Source organism: Neopelma chrysocephalum, unplaced genomic scaffold (genome assembly GCF_003984885.1).
Source record: "Neopelma chrysocephalum unplaced genomic scaffold, ASM398488v2 Primary Assembly neopelma1_22b, whole genome shotgun sequence".
Taxonomy (NCBI): domain Eukaryota; kingdom Metazoa; phylum Chordata; class Aves; order Passeriformes; family Pipridae; genus Neopelma; species Neopelma chrysocephalum.
The window spans coordinates 4,061,491-4,076,871 of NW_020897690.1; the positions used below are offsets into that span (position 1 = coordinate 4,061,491).

Consider the following 15,381-nt stretch of genomic DNA (forward strand, 5'->3'; position numbering starts at 1 on the left):
TTAATTGTTGCTTCTCCTATACCAATGGCTCCCTCTTCAGGCTATTCCTAAAATATGTTGCCTCTCTTCATCTTCAGTTAGAAATACCTCGAGAACTTATAGAACTCCAACTCTCATGATCACATCTTCTCCAGTATGTTTCCTCACGGTAAGCAGATGATGAAATAACTGGTGGACCAGGCAGGCTGACTTGGTGTTACTTGAGTTTCAGACCTAAAAATCTTTTCAGGCATATGAAAGAAATTTGTAAATGGCAGAGAAACTGAGTTTGAGGGACATCAAAAGATCATTTTACCTGTTTTCCCTGTGCTGAAAAGTAACAAGTAGACTGTTCTTAATTATCGTTCTTAAAACTGTCAATGGTTTACATAGTCTCAAACTACTATATATATATGTGTGTGTGTGTGTAAGAGCCCAGATATCTTTCTACAAATTAAGCAGTATTCTGTGAGATTTCCTATTACACGCAGGACAATTAAATTCTGTCCTGCAACCCTTAGGTACAGGACAAGGAGAGAGCCTTCTCTCACTGATGTTCTGTGTGGTACTTTACCGTTTTAAACCCTGTTCATTCATTTCAGTCTTTCCCAAGACTCTGGTAAAGGGTAAAGTCTTGGGTTCTTGACTTTCATTTGATGAAAGGCTCAGGCCATAGTGACTGCTGCGTTCTCAAACCACTCTTCCAGTCTTTGCAACCCGTGACAGAATTGGCATTGCTGTGCCATAAACCTAAGAGATTAGTCAGTGACTAATCGCCTAAAGAGAACTCTTGTCAGTTCTAATTAGTAAGCTCGTGCACACTGTATGACTAGAAAGCATCAGTGAACTCCAAATATATTCACAATGAGGTGCTCTCTCCAAACGTTTCTGTGCCATGGCCTTGAAGAACGCTAAACTCTGTCTACTAAAAAATACTGTGTAAAACCTGCATTTTAAAGATCCTAAGCAACAGAGAAAAAGTAATTGCATTCCACCACAGACGTTCAAAGACTCTTTAGACCACGCTTCTTTACCTGGTTGTTATACTTAATCATGTGACTTAGCTTAAGAAAAGGGGAAATTAGGGTCTTCATCATCAGTTTCTTCCTGAGCCTATAAACCACCAGATACTTTACATATTGCCTCCCCCTCGCCTTATTCATCCGTTTCTCTTCTGAAACTGCATCTCACAAAAGAATTAAGTATAGCTTGGAGAGACTGTAACCCCTTCGAACGATAACCCTTGAGAAAGGCTGCGGTGCTGCGTGTCACCGCCTTGTTTCATACTCCTCCAGGACAGCTTTCTCAGAGACCAGAGCTAAGTCTCGCTGCGACGCCAGCGCAGGGCGAAACTGGGAACCCCAACTTTATTTTACGCACAGCCCCGCACGGCCCAAGTTTTTAAGTGGGCAATCCAGCGCCGGGCGCTGCCGTGGGCACAGAAGCCACAGGCACACCGGACTCCGCCACGCGCCAAGGAAAGCGCAGTTTCCGGAAGCTCCAACACCGCGCGCTGGCTCCTGCCAGCGGCGCCTGCCCTCGCTCGGGCCGGGGCTCGGAGCTGCGGCCTCACCGGCACGCACATCCCGGGAAAACGCTGGGGGCTCCCTCCTTCCCTCGGGGCCACGGTGCCCGTCTCCCGGGGCCCTTCCCGAGCAGATCGGGGGCGATGTCCGGGCAGGGCAGGATGGCGGCACAGACAGAACGCCCGCGCGCTCACGTGACGCGGCGGCCGTTGGGCGCGCGGCACCTCACGCCCGCGGCGGCACGAGCAGCACCTCCGCACCGACTCCCTCCCCGCCGCTGCCGTCGCGTCACGTGAGTGCGCCTCGCCCCCGCCCCCCGCCGGGCGTGACGCAGCGCGGCGGATCTACGGCGCGCCACTGGTGACACGGCTCGGCACAAGCGGAGGCGCCCAGCTCCCCCTGCGCGGTAAGCGCGACCGCCGCGGCGCGGCCGCCTCGCCCCGCCACCCGGCGGCGCGGGGAGGCCCGCCGCCTCGGGCCCTCGCGGAGGGGGCTCACGGGGCCGCCGCGCCGCCGTCTCCCCTCGGGCTTTTTGGGCCTCTGCGCTGCCGTCGTTTTTTTTTTTTTTCTGCGGGTGGGCGGGCGGTGGCGTCGCCTCCGAGCCAATCCCGCGCGTGGTCCCTCCCCCGCTGCCCGCCGATTGGACGCGCCGCCAAGGGCGGGAAGAGCGCCCTGCGCGCCTATTGGTCGAGTCAGCCGGCCCCGGGGCCGCCGCGGGTCTTCCCTTCCGCTGTGCCGCGGGCGGGCGGGAGAGCAGAGCAGAGCGAGACGGAGAGGGATCGGGAGAGAGGGGCGGAGGGAGGGAGAGAGCGAGGGGGAGAGCCGGGCGGGGCGGGAGCGCGCGAGCTCCGCCGCATTGCGCGGTTCCGGCTGGCGCGTGCCCTGGGCTCCTGCCTCGCCCTCGCTCCTTAGGGCTGGTGCGCACGCGCGGGGCTGGGCCGGGCGGGGCTGTGACGCCCGTGTCACCTGCCCTGCGAGGTGATAGCGGTGGCGGCGCGGGGGTGTGGGGGAGTGCTCGGCCCTGTCGGCCGTCGCCTGCGGGCACCGTGCCGGGCAGCGCCCCTGAGGCGCCGCGCGGGGCCGGTTTGCGCAGGCGCGGCGCGGCGGGGCGGGGCCGGTGATGCCGAGGCCGCGCTCGGTCCCACCCCGCGCTGCCGGGAGGACACCTGAGGTTTCAGTGTGCAGGGTTTGGCGGTTTTTTGAACGGGTTTTGCTGCCCGAACCCCTCTTTGCTTTCCTCCCCCCGCCCCCACCCCGACCCCGCGCAGCCTTTCCCGAAGGTCGCTGTAGCGTAAGCGGGAATGAGCTTTGAGAAGTAGTGCGGTTGGCGGTGAGGGACAACGCACGTGACATCAGGAGCTCTGTACGCGGCTCTTAAGTGATAAAGGAAGGGTTGTAGCCGCTTTCCCTTTATTATGCTTCAGTCACTAAACAGAGCAGTCATAGAATCACTTAGGTTGGAAAAGACCGCTGAAATCGTCAAATCCAACCTATGACCAAACACCACCATTTCAACTATACCATCGCACTAAGTGCCTTGTCCAGGCGTTCCTTAAATACCTCCAGAGATGGTGACACCACCTCCCGGGGCAGCCCATCCTAATGTCTAATTACACTCCCTTTAAAGAAATTCTTCCTAAAGTCCAGTTCAAAATTCTCCTGGCGCAGTTTAAGACTGTGATCTCTTGTCCTGTCCGTGGTTGCCTGGGAGAAGGGGCTGACCCTATCTGACTAGCCTTCTTTCAGGTAGTTGTAGAGAGCAGTAAGGTCTCCCTTGAGCCTCTCAGGCTAAACAACCCCAGTTCCATCAGCTGCTGCTCCTCAGAGCACTTGTGCTCCAGACCTTTCACTAGCTCTGTTTCCTTTCTCTGGTCTGTCTCTTGAGTCGTGAGCACCTTCTGTGCTGTCACAGTCTTGTAATGTTCAACATGGTTTTGTCCGATCTAGGGAGTTAGTAGATGCTGGAGACCTGTCAGATTGTGGCAGGGAAAGTGTATTCCCATAAATAGCATAGATTTATTAATACATTTCCAAAGGGGTGTATATCTTCAATAGGAAAGGTGGTTAAACCAAAACTACTGTTTTAGGTGGCCTTTGAGGGATAGGTTATCTGTGTATCTGGTATCTCAGGAGGAAATTTGTTACTGTGAGGGTGGTGAGGCACTGGCACAGGTTGCCCAGGGAAGTTGTGGATGCCCCATCCCTGGAAGTGTTCCAAGGCCAGGCTGGATGGAGCTCTGAGCAACCTGATCTAGTGGAAGGTGTCCTGTCCATGGCAAGGGGGTTGGAACTAGATGATCTTTAAGGTTCTGTCCTTTCCAAGCCATTCTATGGTTCTATGATTCTACCTTGTTTAATTTGACTTGTTATGACAGGTTTTCTGTTGCTCCTTCAAATAATTAGTGTGGCCTGTGAACCACAGTGTTAATCTTAAATGTAGTGTTAGGTAAGGAGAAAGGAAAGGAATGCTGTAGCTAGTGGTGATCTCAGAATTTACATAGTTATAGCTTTGTTTCTTGTTTTCCTGTGCCCTCTTTGCTTCTTTGTGTAGTTGTTCTGATGCAGACTTGAAAGACCTTGGGTTTGTCGTGTGCTTGTGTTCATCTATATTGTGCTAAGCATGATAGTAACACTTAGGGAGTAGTAAATAATGGAAATCCAAAAGTGCCAGGGTAATAATGGCAGAAGTGATTTGCTGATGGTGCAAAACAATAACAGACTAACATATAATTTAAACACTGGATGTAATTCCCTGTGATTCTTACCTTAATAATCCAAAGGTGTGGCCTGTGAAGACTATAAATTTTCCATTCCTATATCAGAACATGAGTAATCAAGATGTTTGCGTGAAACTGGAGCTTTGGATGCTGGGATCTATATTTTTCCCAGGTCACACCTCTTTGTGAAAGATGAAGACAATTACAGGCTTCAGATTGGTCTCTCTTGTAATCTCCTACACTATTCACAGGAAGTTACATTCATCATAGAAGTAACATTGCAGTCATTCCACTCTTATTTCATAAATTACTTCAGCATGGACATATAATCAGATTGTAGCTTTTATATATAAAATATGGAGCCTGGCAGTAATTGTATAATCCATACATTTTAAAAAAAGTCAAATGCACTGATGTGACAGCACGATGATGGACTGTGACTTTTTCAGTATGTTCAAACATGTCACTTTTATTAGCATTTTGGGAAATATAATTCGAACGACCTGAGTTAAATCCTTTACTATCATTCTTCTGTAGGAACTATTGTATAGTAACAATATCAAAGATTTCTAATTTATTTGCATGAGAGTTTTCTTTGTTAGAAACGCTTTTAAAATTTAAGCTGCATTGTCTCTTTTTATAGAAAAACATGGAGTTAGAATGTGTGTGAAGCAGATGTCAGTCACAATATTCCATTAAAACCAACCTTTTGTAGTGAAGAACAGCATTTTCGTGTTAGTGTGCACAACATTAAGAATAAGGTGGCTTTACTTTGCCTAGTTGGTTTTTTTTTTACTCTTTTGAATATGTACAGATTTGTGGTTTTGTGCATGAGCTAAAATTTACAGAGAGATGTGGCCTATGAAATGTGGTTGAACTGGAATTGTTCAGCGGCTCCTATGTTTGAATTTCCTGAAATGGTTTAGAATTTAAATATTCTCATTCTCGGAAAAACCAGAAGGCTTCATTGGATGGATAACACCATCACTCAAATAAAAATATTGTTTTAAGATACGTCTGATCTAGTCATTCATTCCAATTAATGCTGTGGTATTATGGTGCATATAACCAAATCACCACCAGGTCAACTACACCATGGCACTAAGTGCCATGTCTAGTCTTTCCTTAAACACCTCCAGGGACAATGAGTCCACCACCTCCCTGGCCTGTCCATTCCAATGCCTAATCACACTTTGGGTGAAGAAATTCTTCCTAATGCCTAGTCTAAACCTCCCCTGGTGCAGTTTAAGACTATGTCCTTGTCCTATTTCTAGTTGCCTGGGAGAAGAGGCTGAAGTACCATGCCTGGTACTAAGAGGCATAGGATTAACTGAGGACATCTTGGAGAGAATGGATTAGGAGTAGGGTCACACAGGAGGTGGCACTGCAAACTGCTTAAATCTAGCCTGGCCTAGGGTGTCAAAGTTCACGTGAAATCTCTCCAATAACATTGGAGTGGTTTAATCTTTGGTCTGTTTGCCTTTGCAGTGGACACTCTTATGTCATTACACAAGTGTATGAAAGTTTAAATACACCTATACCTACTTTTCTTCTAAACTGTGTACATTTTTTTTTGTCAATTTGGGCTGTGCTAACAAATAAACTCAGTCATTATTAGCCTGTGTTTTTAAAACCAGTGAAGGAGCAAAAAATGTAAAGATGTTGTTCTTGTAATCTCTTAATTTCTCACCTGTAGAAATTCCAAACGTGATATTTTGCTTTGCAGAAAGAGGCTGTATGTTTAAAATGGGGGAACCTACTCTGCAACTAAGAATTCTGGTAGTGCTGTTTCTGCTGTCTGCCAGCGAAGGGTCTGTAGTTACAGAAAAGTTAGCCCATTCTAGGTGTTGATGTTAAATATAGGTGGAAGTTTTCATACTTTACTTCATTTCAATTCTTCTACAGCAGTTGTACTACAGTTTTTTTTCAGTAGTCTGGCCTGCTTCCGAACTGCTGTCTTTAATAGAACAGGTTATATTTGACTGGGCTGGGAGGCTGTGAATATATCCTTAAGTTTCTTTGGTCTTTGGTACAGGCATAAATTTTAATTGCCTCTGGCCTTCCAAGTCTAAAAATACAAGTTTTTATATGTGTGTTGTGTGCAATGGCCAAGGAGGAGGCATGCAGAGTAATTAGGGTATGGAGTATTTCAGTGTATACATCTGAATGTATACATATCTATAGATTACTGTTTTGCTACAAATGCATGTATAGTTGCTTTTCTGTCTCGTATTTCTTTGTCTCATTGTAGTTATAAAGAAAGTTTCTTGCTGTCCTTACCCCACCTTTGGTATTTCAAAAGTTCTTCTCAAAATATAGGTGGAAGGACATAAAAAATACATATAAATATTAAAATCCACTGCAATTACAAGGTGTAACAAAACTCATCCTAATATTAATACTAGGTCATTTTTTGTATGGAAATCGTTGTTTCATGTTTTGATTTTTTTTTATGGAATCCCTACAGTTACAAGGTATATAAGCATTTCTGTAGGAAACACTCCAGCAAGAAGTTTGAGAAGTGTGGAGATCCTAACAAGGATTCTGGTTTAAGCAAAGACAGAAACAGGTTGTCGTGGTGCCATTTGGATGGCCTTGGGAGCTCTGGGATGACCTTATACTTCTGTATATGTGAGTTCTCTCTTTAATCAGGTTTTCAAGCTTGGGCTCTCTCTGGAAGAGCCTGTGGCTTGTGCCTATTTCTATTTGGTGGGTTAATGGTTTGCTGTAAACATTTGCTATAAACATGTGAGAGAGTCCATGCAGAATTGGCTTATGTGGAGGAGTCTTACTTTACCTGTACTGATGGTGTGTAGCACGTTGGCATCACCCACTTCTGTGTTTGAGGGAGAAGCAGGAACAGGGGTGACGCTTCCATCTGGATTCACATGCGGAAGCATCAGACTCACTACTCCTGTACTGCTGAGGAAGTTGGTGCCTCTGGGAAGCACCGCATTGGCTGGGATATGTGTGTGCTGTAGCTGAGTCTCATGCCTGCTGTATGCCCAGAGCTCACTGGCAGTGCTGGGTTTCCCTGCTCAATGTTCTGCACCCGTTCAGGAAATCCTGTATAGCTGAAAAGTGTCAGATTTCCTGGTGCACGGGGTGCAGTAAGCAAGCGCAAGACTTCTGAGGAGCATGTCTTGACGTTCATGGGATGCCCAGCACACATGCATATCTTTCTCCCCAGGAACCATGACATAGGAATACGGCACTTTTGCATTTTTTAATGCCATGTGGTCTGTTAACACGGAGAAAGAAATTGCTGTTGCATGCTTGCCTTCCACTGAATGTTTAAGTGAAATCATACATTATATTTAAGTTGGATTGTTCCAAGTCCTTGAGAAGAGAATAGCAAACTCCGGAAATTCAATAAAGGTAGAATGTTGCACTTTCCTAGTTCCTTGCTGTGTAACATACTTTCTGCATGGTTGTATTGACACTGGATTTGGGACACTGAATAAGCAGCAAGGACAGCAGTGATCCTTATGTTTTTGTTTTTTTTGTTTGATTTGTTACTCTTTTCTTCTTCACTTTCCATTTTCAATACCAGTGAAGTAAAAGCTGTTTCTTTTCACGCTCCCCATGTAAGGCAAACTGAGGTTTACCTTACTCTTTCAAGGGAAGGGGGTACTCACCTTGTGTCATATAAATTGTTAATAGGATATACACTTCTGGGGAGTCAGAATGGATAAATAAAAAAATCTAAAAGCATTGATCAACTGCAGCTTGTTTGTTTGTTTGCTTTGGCAGCTCCAGAATAAAGTGCAATGAATGCTAAAAATTACTAGTTTAGCCTGTGTACTAGTTTAGTCTTTCTTGGGCAAAGCCTGATTGTTATAAGTCAGAGCTAAATTTTTGGATTGGATCCAGTGCTAGCATAACATCTAAGTTCAAAGATACAGTACATAAAAATGTTTTCTGGATGTTCTCTTCAAAATCTGCCAACTTAATTTCTATTGTTCTGAGTTTTATTGGTACAACAATGGACTGATTTGAATTGCATTTGTTTTTTTTCCTTCCCTGTTGCTCCCATTTTCATTTTAAATTATTTACAAGTCTGAGGCTTGGAGATGAGAGCCTAATGAATGCTTTAAAAAATAAAGCCTTCTTCTTTAAGCATGTTATCCTTCATGTTTTGAATTTATAACCCAGGCCTTAATGAATAGTTTCCTAGTTATTCTCATCTTTGAATTTATGAGCTGTCCTATTTACAAGTTTTACCTATACAATGGAAAGATAATTCTTGTTTACCTTAAATGAACTGTTCTTGTTAACAAGCATAAACTGCTAATTAGGAGTAATATGGCAATAAATACTATGTCAAACCTTTTAACAATGTGAAGGTGCGATATTTTGTTTTTGAGCCTTTTTTTGGTGCATTCCGTATAAGCATACCGAGTGTTGTGGTTTTTGCTATCTCATATACGTATCAGGTTAAGAAAAAGTATTCTAGGGAAAAACTGTGGTGTTTAGGTCCTCACAGAAGCAGGTTCACTTCTGTCCTGCATTTAGGTTGATATGGTTGTACCCACAGAGTATTGATATTTCGATAAGCCTCATTGTTGGGAGGCTTCAGATAGATGGCAAACATATGAAAGAACCCTTATGACTTCTTGTATATGTCCATGTAGTATTTTGTTAACAGTTAAATTATTCTCCTGAAAAAATAGCAGGAATAGCAGTAGTTGTTTTGTTTTTGAGTGTAGATGAATGTAATTTAATCAGGAAGGAAAGGAAACCTGGGAGTAGAATTTGATGTCATTTACCTGACTGTAAATCGGAGTATTTTCATTTAGTTTAACAGAATTTTTTGAATTTGTGTCAAAATGACCAAAATCAGAACCTGACACATGCTTTCCATTTCATAATTTGTGCATACAAAACTAAAGAAATAAAATTGGATTTTATTTTTTTGTCCAAATTTTACCCCAAAACCCAGGTTGTTCCAGAGCAGACATTTTATAACAGTGTTGTTACTTGTTGGTACCAGGAATTTGGCAGATATGTTGTATGAAAAAAAAACCCCACTTTTTTTTCTTTAGTTTTTTTCTGATTAAAGTGTCAAAGCTACAGACTTGTGGGTTTGAGTGCCTTTCTAAATCTAGGTAGCTTGAAAATTCTTGACAAGTATTTCTTTGACTTCTTTTTGTGTGCTTCTCATAGCTGCAGACGGTTGTATGTAGGCTTTGTTCCCTGTCTGATTTTCTTTGTGTCACCCAAGGAATTTCCAATAGGGATGGCAACCTGAGGAGGGAAGGGGAAGAAGTGACTGAAGACAAAGCTGATGTAGGTCTGACACTGGAGGTGTCTCCTGCTTCTCCGGAGCAGACATAAGGAGCTCCTTCTCTCAAAACCCAAGACTCCTTTTTGGGCGCAAGGTTATTAGGTACAGTAGGTAGTTGTTTGGAGAGGCCAAGGGAAAACCTGACCGTGCAGTTTGCTAGCTCTGTTCAGGCTACTTAGGTTCCGTTTCCAGGTAAAAAACATGCTGAGCTTTGCTGGTGGAGGTTGACTTGCAGGAATGCTTTCTCTTTTACTTCATTCACATCATGATTTTAGATGTTTCTTGTATCAATAAAGTGTGTTTTGAAGGAGAGTGTTGAATAAACTTTTTTTCCCCAGAGAATATATACCTTTGTATTTTTTATAAAAATCTATCCCCATAATGGGATAGATTTCGGAGGAGGCAGCATACAGGCAGAGGTAATATATTACGCGAGCTACTGTAGATAGAGAAGTAGGCAAGCTTTCAGGCACACAAGCTTGTCTTTGTATCTGCTACTGGTACCAGGATAATTAAAATATACTTGAAATGAAAACAGATTTAATCTCTGAAGTTACATGTTGCATGGAAGTGCAGGTATGTAAGGAGTATGTCTTTTTTTGTCAAAATAATTGTCAAATAATGTTTTATTTATACGTTTGCTGTAAGTACTCAAAGGTCTTTAGACTTGCAATTATAGAGTTTTGGGCTGACAGTGCTGAGAAAACTTCGGTTGATGTCACTGTGGCCATGGTTTCATTTTTATTTTATTTATCAAGTATTTTTCATCCTTGTAAGTTATGTTTCTGAGCTCAATATGATCTGTTTATGGAGAGGAAAAATACTTCACATAATATTTAAATTTTGTTTGAATAAATCACCTAGAAAGCACAGAAAGAAAGGGTATATTCCCTAAAAAAAAACCTCAGTAGGAATTTTGCATTGTAAAAGATGATGTTCATAGTACTGGATTTGTCTAAACCATCAGAATTGCCAAGCATAAGTAATTACATAATTTCACACTTTCCAGTGAAGTCAGACCCTGATTAAGAAGTTGACAGCCTGAAAGAGTCCGCTCTTTGACAGTGATGTCTGTATTCCCTCAATTTGTAGAGACTGTATCTAGGAAAACAAACTGAGCTTTAAACCCTTTACTTTGGATGAGAACACTTATTGACAGAGGGAGAATATTCCTTTTATTAAAAAAGTTTTCATACTTTAAATGCACGGATATTTCAGCTTTTCTGCTTTCAGCTAATGTAGATTTTGCTGATACCAGGTCTTCTTGCCGTCTTGGTGCTCACTGTCTTTCAGTACGTTTGATATTCATATTTCTTTTTTATTCCTTCTTCCTTGCTGTGCTTTTTTTCTTCCTTTTCTTAAACAAATAGACAATATGGTAATACGAACTCTAATAGGAAAAAGGCATTGTTTAACTCAGTTGGGATACTACTAATCTAGTCACCAAATGTAACCATAACACAGCATGCATTTTAATTATTAAATATAATGGAAACTTTGCATTTTAAATCTGAAGCTATAAACCACTTGTTTGAAAATGCACAGTTCAGCACTATGATTTTAGCTTGTAGTGAATTACAGGGCAGTATTCTTTGATCAGTTATTACAAGTCGAAGATTAGTAGCATTCACTGCTTGTGCTAATTTTGAGAGTACATACAGGAGTCACTGCAGGTCAAATTGAAGCTCAGATGTGTATATTTTTAATGATTTAGTGAGCTGACTGGATAAAGCAATGTAAAAATGTATAGCTAATACAGTCACGCCAGTCATTCCAAATAGGGGTAATTTAAAGGCACATTTTAAATACTAATACTCCCTAAAATTCCAGTACTTTGTAATATGTGCTTTATTATTAAATGCCATATTGTCGAGATTTTGCTTTTAAAAATGTTTGAGTAGTTCTACAAAGTGCTCCTAATGCTCTTTCAGTGTCTTTCCAGTAAAGAAGAGCATCCAGGTAGAACAAAAATGTTTACTCATGTTTGTTCAATACATGTTGCTGTAATGAATATATTTTGACCATAAATGCTAATAAATACAGTGAATTCAAATGAAATAATCTCATTGTCTATGCATTTTTTAGCATAAAATGTAAAAGTACTCCTGGAGTGGATGTGGATTTTACTGATTCATCACGAAAGCTTACAAATCCTGCACGAGATGCGCAGGCTGTTTCCAGAAGTAGGGGATGCCAAGTTATTGAGCAACTTCAGTAGATTGGAGGAGGCTTTGCTTAGGTGCTTGCTTCAGGGTGCTTGTACAGCAGGCATGCCGTAGGTACAAGAACAAGACTTCTCAGATTTGTGAGAGGTAACTAATGTGGTAGTAGGTCTGCAGAGTCAGTGTCTTATTTCTTTTGTCCAGGTTGCTAGATGTAGCAGCTCTCCTTTTCTGGGCTTAGGACTTGTGCTTGCTGCCTTTCTCTAGCTGAGGAGGCTGCCCCATGCTGGTGGAGAAGGAGCTGGATTTGTTTCTTCTCTCCCTGTATTGTACGTGAGATACCGGTACCTAAATGGGGACTCCACGTCTCACTTTCTGATCCAGACACTTTAAATCTTGACATTGACCAGTACAGTAGTGACCAGCATACCAGGTAGATAATGACTTGAGTGATTTTGAACTCTAATTTTGGGAATTAAGTGCAGATTTTTGTGCCATAGCACCACCTGATCCCTTAGAGGATCCTTGGCACCTGGTCTAATAGATCCTTAAAATTCATACTTTGTAGTTCTTTTTGCTCATGTACCTTTTTTGTGTGTGGCAGGAGGGTGTGTAGGTAATATCTTTCTACTGCGTTTGTTTTTTTACACATATTTTGGAAATATCCTCTGTTGTCTGTGTATGCCAGATAAATATAGTCCACCAGAAGATCTTCATGTAAGGGTTGCTTTTTTTAGACTGTGACTATCTCTGAGCCTGAATCACTATAGAGAACCAATGAATTTATAAACCTTACTTATTTGTATTGTTCTGGGAATTGGTTGCAATATATGTACATAGGCCTCATGGGCTACAGTTAGGGAAGTGCTAAGACAGAGGCTTTTCTGATGAATAGACTTATTTGAAGACTAAATAAAGGCTACATTTGAACCCATGGCCTTGGTGGTTTCCTCTAAACAAAAGAGTGCAGCATCACCTGGGGTATACGGTAACCTCTCTGGACCTCAGGTCTTTGCCAGCTTCCCTGGTGCCCCTGAGTGTCTGCAGGCGGCCGCCTGGCAGAGCTTGGTCGTTTCTCCTACCAGCTTGTTCAGATCACCAGCTGCACTGTCAGAACCAAAGCAGAATTTTGCTCCTTTGCTACTTCTTTCTATTCCTTTCAGACTGTAAAGTGGGGACACTGAAAATGAAGGTACATTTTGTTGCTTTCATTGCTTTTGTTGTGCTTTAGGAAAAAGCTGAAAATAAGATATTGCTAGTAGGAAATAGCCTAGGTTGTAGCCTGCACATTAAGGTCATGGGTTACTTGTCTCTTCTTGGTTTATTTCATGCTTCATTTTGGAATCTACCTTCTTATGTATGAATTGTTTTCCATGCTGTCTTTTATACCCTTTAATCCTTTGGCTTCTGTGAACTTCTGATGGTTTTTGTCTGTCTTTATCTTTCTGTTGCAGTTTTCATTGCACTATATGTTGTCCAATCTCCAGTTCCTGAATTTCTTAAGCCTTATATCTTTATAGATATAAGAAGAAACTTTTTTTTTACATGCTGCTCTGTCTGTCTTTAATTTTTAAGATGTGCTGATGTGTTTTGTCTTGTCTCTTCTCTGACACAGCTGATTTTAATGCTTTTTGCAGATCTCACTTATTTTTCATTTGTCCAGCTCCCAGTTGTACAGATTACTTTAGGAGATAGCAGTAGCATAGGGAAGTTTTCCTCCCCAGTCTGCCAGCCTGAACATGGCAGGTCAGCAGCAGCTGGAGGTCAGTACCTGGCGTCCATCCACTCAGGGGCTCTGCTGCAGCCAGCTGACCATCTCCCAATGGTTCCTCAGGCAGAGGGGAAGATGGGTCTGAATTACAGTAGATGGCTCTTATTGACTGCTTTAAGTGCCCAAGCATTAAAATTTTTAGTCTGATTGCTTTTTGCCTTCTCTCACATCCTTTCTTGCCTTCCTCCTGGAGCAGATTTATTTTTTTTTTTAAATTTGTAAAAGGAAAAGTATACCAAATTTAAGTATGAAGTGGATTTTTACAACCACGTTATAAATTCCAAAACTAGGCGGTTTATAATGGAAATGCTTAGGGGGGAGAGAGGAGGGCACGCTATAATACATATGTAACCTTTCTTCCCTCTCTTTAGGGAATAGACCGTTTAAACTAAATTAAGTAAAGGATATAAATTGTGTTGTTTCAGTTTTTAATATTTCATGGCTGATTTTATAGATAAAAGTTACATTTAACAATAAATATGAAGAAGAATTTATACAGCCTGTTCTAGTTTGATATGGAACAGCAAATCCCATTTCTCTGTAGCTGTAAAGAAAATTCATTATAATGACTTTGATTGTAAGAGATGGCTTCATTGTGATTAGTTACGCTGATAATAAAACAACCTTTTTACAAATGGCACAAGATACATGAGGTCTCATGTGTCTGCCTTTTAATAGCACTGAATTTGTGCATTTGCTACTTTTATTCTGTAGTCCTTTCATTTTTAACTGGGCACTTTGAAAATCTACAAGTTATTAGAAATAGTCTAGTATAACTTATTTTTCTTTTGAAGCATTTTGGAGAAGGAGTTATTAATGCAACTAAGCATTCTTAATTGTTGAGTTTTCAAAATATAAACTAATTTTATTAAAAAAATACAGGTTTATGTAATTTTATTCAATTCTGAATAACAAGTTTTGTAGATAAAATAGTGGAATCTGCGTATATGGCATTGCTTTTCAAATCCGTTTAAAGCACCTAAAAAAATATCTTGATTTTCAAATGCCCTATTTCCACTGAATTCAGTTGGATTTAGATGTTAGTATGTGAGTAATTTAAAACATAGACAGTGGAATTGGGATGCCTGGGTAAAAAGCTGGCTGGTAAAAAAGGCCCAGAGAGTGGTGGTGAATGGAGTTACGTCCAGCTGGCAGCCCATCACAGGGGATGTTCCCCAGGGTTCGCTATTGGGGCCAGTCTTGTTAAATATCTTTATCAATGATCTGGTCAAGGGGATCAAGTACACCCTCAGTCAGTTTGCAGAGGAGACCAAGTAGGGCAGAAATGTTGATCTGCTGGAGAGCAGGAAGGCTCTATAGAAGGATCCTGACAGACTGGATCGATGAGCTGAGGACAGTTGTATGAGGTTCAACAGTGTGGAGTGCCAGGTCCTGCAGTTTGTCACAACAATCCCGTGCAGGACTATGGGCTGGAGGCAGAGTGGCTGGAAAGTTGCTAATTGAAAAAGAACCTGGGGGTGCTGTTTGACAGTGGCTGAACATGATCCAGCAGTGTGTCCAGGTGGCCAAGAAGGCCAATGGCATCCTGGCTTGTATCAGAAATAGTGTGGCCAGCAGGACCAGGGCAGTGATTGTCCCCATGTACTTGGCACTGGTGAGGCCACACCTTGAATCCTGTGTTTAGTTTTGGTCCACTCACAACAGAAAGACATTGAGGTGCTGGAGCGTGTTCAGAAAAGGGCAATGAAGCTGGTGAAGGGTCTGGAGCACAAGTTGTTCAAGGAGTGGTTTAGGGAGCTGGGGTTGTTTAGCCTGGAGAAAAGGAGGCTCAGAGGAGACCTTATGGCTCTCTGCAACTACCTGAAAGGAGGTTGTGGCCATGAGAGGGTCAGTCTCTTCTCCCAGGTAACAAGCGATAGGACAACAGGAAATGGCCTCAAGTTATGCCATGGGAGGTTTAGGTTGGATATTGGGAAAA

At 42.5% G+C, this 15,381-nt stretch overlaps 1 protein-coding gene across 3 annotated transcripts in view; it reads left to right on the forward strand.

The window, feature by feature from the left end:
* The first annotated feature begins 1,833 nt into the window (after window positions 1-1,833).
* Window positions 1,834-15,381, forward strand: part of ZNF407 (zinc finger protein 407) — a 338,348-nt gene continuing 324,800 nt past the window's right edge. For all 3 annotated transcript variants that reach the window (XM_027678430.1, XM_027678459.1, XM_027678450.1), the window contains exon 1: window positions 1,834-1,911. The gene's annotated coding sequence lies outside the window, so the exon portion shown is untranslated. The remainder of the gene's footprint in view (window positions 1,912-15,381) is intronic.